The sequence below is a fragment of the Crocuta crocuta genome, unplaced genomic scaffold (assembly GCF_008692635.1).
Source record: "Crocuta crocuta isolate KB4526 unplaced genomic scaffold, BGI_CrCroc_1.0 scaffold330, whole genome shotgun sequence".
NCBI classification, from domain to species: domain Eukaryota; kingdom Metazoa; phylum Chordata; class Mammalia; order Carnivora; family Hyaenidae; genus Crocuta; species Crocuta crocuta.
In genome coordinates this window covers 3,548,915-3,553,724 of record NW_027530521.1, presented here as the reverse complement: position 1 = coordinate 3,553,724, position 4,810 = coordinate 3,548,915, and positions in this window count along the sequence as shown.

Below are 4,810 nucleotides of genomic sequence, written 5' to 3'. Positions count from 1 at the left end.
TGGGGGAGGAGATGGCACAGAAGCTTCCAGAAACAGCCTAGCATCTGGAGCAAGTCAGGCCTTTACCTAGCTGGGCCGTCCCTCGGACATCCTTCCCTTGCCAAACGGGGCAGCAAAGACCTGCTTTTTTGGGTGACTTTCTGCCAACTCCCAGAAGTGCTTCCAGATCGGGCTGTGAATCTGACCTACAGTGATGATAATCAACACTTATTGAACACCTGTTAGGAGTCAGAGCCTATTCTCAGCTTGTTCCATAGACTTTTGTCTTCTGAGGCACCCAGTGCGAGTTAGCTCTCCCCAGGGACTCACTGTCGCCACCTTGCTTTAATTCTTCGCAGCGCATATCACTGGCTGTCATTATCTGGACTATTTATTTGGTTACCTGTCTGCGGTCGTCTGTCTCCCCCATTATCATGCCGGGAGCCTTATAGATGTTTTCATATTCCAGGTCCTAGGGAAGCACTTGGCACGGAGCAGGTGTTCAGTAAATATTTTATTATTTTATTTTTCATCTGAATGACTGGATACTCTACAGGGCAATTTTAGAGGAAGGTACGGTGATGATCTTCATTTTACAGATAAGACAAACGAGGCGGAAGACCAGCCTGCAGCCTTGACAAAGGGCATACAGTCGGGAAGGGCAGGGCTGAGACCCCAACCTGGGAATATGTGACTGAACTCTGTACTGTCCTTCTACCCCGCACCACCTTATCCTTCCCACCTGGCTTCCCTTAAGGTGAATATTCTGTTGGGAGCAGAAGGCCTTTGTCAAAGACAGAAACTTGCTTCCCTTACGTTCGAAGAAACATTTCCCAAATATTTGTATTCACCGTCCTACGATATCTTGTTTTCTTCAGTTTTCACAGAAGCCGAATTCAGGTTGTTACCGTTACACGCCATTTGATAATGAAGAAGTCAAAGCTCAGAGAGGTTGACCGCTTGCCAAAAGACACACAGTGAGGGAGTGGCGGGGCTGGTCTGGATCTGGCCAGAAGGGCTGCACACATCTTGCCTTTCAGGCGCACGGCCTCCCGGGGAATCTGAGTGATTCCAGGCTCACACAGCCAGGAAAGGGCAAACAGAAACCGCATCAGGGTTTGCGATGGCACTTTCCCCCCTCCTCCCCCGAATCAGTATTGTAGCCCTGTAGCCAAGGGGGCAGAAGGAAAGCCCAAGGGCCTTGTGTACATGGTGTGGATGCCTGGAGGGCCAGGAGTTGGCAAAGGGTGATGGGCGCTCTATCAAGGAGACTGGCAACACTGCATACGTATGCGTATGTGTGTGTGTGTGTGTAAAATATTAAGGCCTGAATATTCATAGCCTCTTGCCCCACCCCCAACCTCCATGGACCAGAGTAATTGTGGAGCGAGGAAGAGGGACAGAGAAGCCAGAAAAAATGGCCACACTGACATGGAAAAGGCTGCAGGCACATGGGAAGTCGGAACCGTACAGAGATACAGACGGGCTAGGGTTGAAAGAATGGGGTCCTGAGAATCTGGGGGCAGGGGAGAGGGGAGAGGGGAGAGGGGAGACGGGGAGGGGGGCTGCCAGATCCAGGAGCCCTGGGAGCTGAGCTGAGGGGAGAGCAAGGGCCGTTCAGATGGTTTCCATGTTATGTATTATGAATATAATTTCCCCGTTCTTATGAGTCTGCAGTAAATACTTTAATGGAATTTCGAGTTCGTTTTGGATGCTGGCCGGTGCTTCTTTGATTGAGGTTCTGTGTCCACAGGGGCTATGAGCCGGCTTGGCTTTCTAGAGTTAAGGTGTCTGTGCAGGTGTGTGCTCTCCGTGTGTGCACATGTTTGCACATGCGTGTGTTCACATGCATGCAGGATGTTGCTCTAACTGAAGGGGTGTGTGTGTGCGTGTGTGTTGGGGGGTGCACTGCTCAGCTCCAAACTCTGAACACATCCCCTGCTCAGGAGTGGAGTCAAGCTGGGAGCATCTGGAAGGTTTGAATCAGGAGAAGCCCCTGCCTCTCCTTTTGGGGACTTGGCTTTTGGTATGGGATAGAGCAAGATGTGGGGAGCCCAGCCCAGAAAACACAAAACGACCTCCAGGGGGATTTAGAGATCTAGGGGGATTTAGAAGGACCTCTCCCGGATGGGACGGGGAGAGTGGGAGGTTCTAGAGGTGGGGAGGCACATCCAGTAAGGCTGACCTTGCCTTTCCTCTGTCTCCCTGGGCTCATTCCCCATCCCCACCCCTGCCCGAGAGAGTAGTACTGGGGCCCTCCTCAAACAACAGCTTCCGTGGGGGTCTCTGCAGCCAAAGCACTGGGCACAAGGAGAAAGTCTTGAACTTGGAGCCACGAAACAGGGTTCTCATCATGCCTCTGTATATACTGACAGGCTGTGCAACCTTGGGCAATTCGCTTGGCCTCTCTGAGCCCAGCTTGTCGGCAGTGAAAAGCATGGGGGCTGGGAAGACCGCACTGGCTGGTGTGCAGTAAGTGCTCTGTGAGCTCTGAGGGGCGGGGCACGTGGGGGTCTGGGTGTCTTACCATAACCACCCGCTATCACCCTGCCCTGGCTCTCAGGGAATTCTGGCTCCGCTGCTCAAACCGGTGGGGCCTCGAAAGTTCTCTCAGCCTTTAAGCTCATTGTGTTCGGTCTTCTTGAAGTTGACAATGTCAGTCTGACTCCTTTAAAAGGCCAGTTCAGGTGCCGGCCCAAGGGTCCAGCTTGGGAGCTTGCACTCTGCCCTGGGATGGCCCTTCCAGTGCCGGGGCCTGACGGATGGCAGAGCCAGCTGCTCGTCCCTCTCTTTGCCGTCATTGTTAAAACACTGCCCTCGGGGTCCCCTGATATCCAACTCTCGCATGCCACTCCAGCTCAGACGTGGCACCCGGTTCTCCACTGAATGCACAGAAGCGCCCTAGGTAGGGGCATCGCGGCTGCCACCTCCAGGCGGGGAAACGGAGAGTCCCAAGCCTCAGGGAGCGGCTGTCGTGGCTCCGGACCCTCACACTACATTGATGGGGTCAGTTGTCAACCGCCTTATTCTCCACAGACAGAAATCGTTCCCCAGCCTATGGCACTGAACGCCGTCGTTAAATGTTGTCTCTCCAGCCATGCGGCGGATGCACCCTGTTCCGGAAGCCGCTGTGTGAAGGTCACAGACAAAACGAGCATCCGGAGCCTCTGAGCAAGCGGCTCCCATCACGCACCCTTGCCGTCCTGCAGGGGTGCGTGTGACGGTACCTTGCTCCTTCCTCCCTCCTGCCTTTTCTCCATACCATTCCTGCCCCCCTCTTTTATCACACTTCGCCTGGGACCCTCCTTCTCCCCCCAGTAACCGCCCCCCACCCTTTCAAGCTGGCCCGCCCCCTTCCCCCTGCAGGCCGGGCCGCGGAGACAGAGCCTTGGCCAGGATGAAAGCCACTGGCCGGGCCCATAAATCAGCGGCCTGTGCCCCTTAACCTTCCCCATTAACCTCTCACACTGGCGGGCATTAGGTGTTACACTTGGCTGCCGTAAATTACTCGCCAATGAATTTATGAGCGCTCACCCCTCAGAGGCCCGCTTCCTCCTCCTCCCCCGACCTTCCCTGGGGCCCTTCCAGCCATCAGGCCCCAGGCTTGCGCTGCAGCCTGGTCCCCAGAACCGCCCCGCCCCGTCTGGGCTCTGGCCCTGACCCCTTATTACAGGCATGCCAGACTGGAGGGCACAGGGGCTGAGGGGAAGGGGGCGTGTGTGGCAGTGACCCCTTAACTCTAATAGCCAGAAGCCCCCTCCCCGGAGGCCACAACCGGAGCTTCCCCACGGTTACCTCAGAAGGCGAACTGACACCGTCATGATTCGTTGCTTTTCCTGTGCGCCAGGCACTCCTGTGCTTGCTGTCTCTGATTCTCCCGACCACCCTGCGGGGGATGAGTTATTGCCCCATTTCACACATGAGGAAAGGGGCACGCAGACAAGTGACGTGAGGGGAGGCGGCTCCCCGGCCTGACAGTGACAGACAGCAAGGGCGGCTGCATTCGCCTTTCTTCCACACCACAGTCTGTGAAAGGAGAAGACCACTATCCAGATGAGAAAACTGAGGCCCGCAGAGGTCAGCTGACTCGCCCACAGCTCATAGGGGCAGGGCGGGCGGCGGCGGTGTGGAGGGTAAGTGAATCACGTAAAAAATCCAATTCTGCAAAAGCAGGTCCACTCAGGCAGCCCGCGGTGACACTGAACCACGGTATCCATCTCGTTTGCCTGTCACGCCGCCACTCGGTTTACGGTAACGACAGCCATTGTGTGCCGGTAATGACGATCATGATGATGGCGGCTGCCATAGGCAGTTCCGTGTGTCCACTGTCACAGCGGGCGTGTTGCATATACAGCAAGGAGCTTAATTCTCACCACCATATGGGGTAGATACTATTGTTCTGCCCATTTTACAGAAGAAGAAACTGAGGCAAAACGGGGTCAACTAACTTGTCAGAAGTCACCCAGCTAGTAAGTGCCAGCCTAGTAAGTGCAAATGTCCCCCACACCCATGAAACCAGACCACACTTTCAAGGAAGGCTACTTCCTCGGGTCCCTCTTGCTTACGTAGAGCCCTGACCTAGAGGGAAAAGGGAGGGTCGGCCAGAGGGTGCCGCTGCTACCCTCCACCTGGTGAATGGAAGATGTGGGCCCAGTTATACTGGAAAGGACATGGGGACCGGTCCTACAGACCTGGTTCGAATCCCTGGCGGACGGGATCGAGGCGTCTCCTTCAAATTCATGGCCACTCAGAACTCGCCAACGTGAACTTATTTGCAAAGAGGGCCCTTGCAGGTGCAATTAGTTAAGATGAGGTCAGGCGGGGGGGGGGG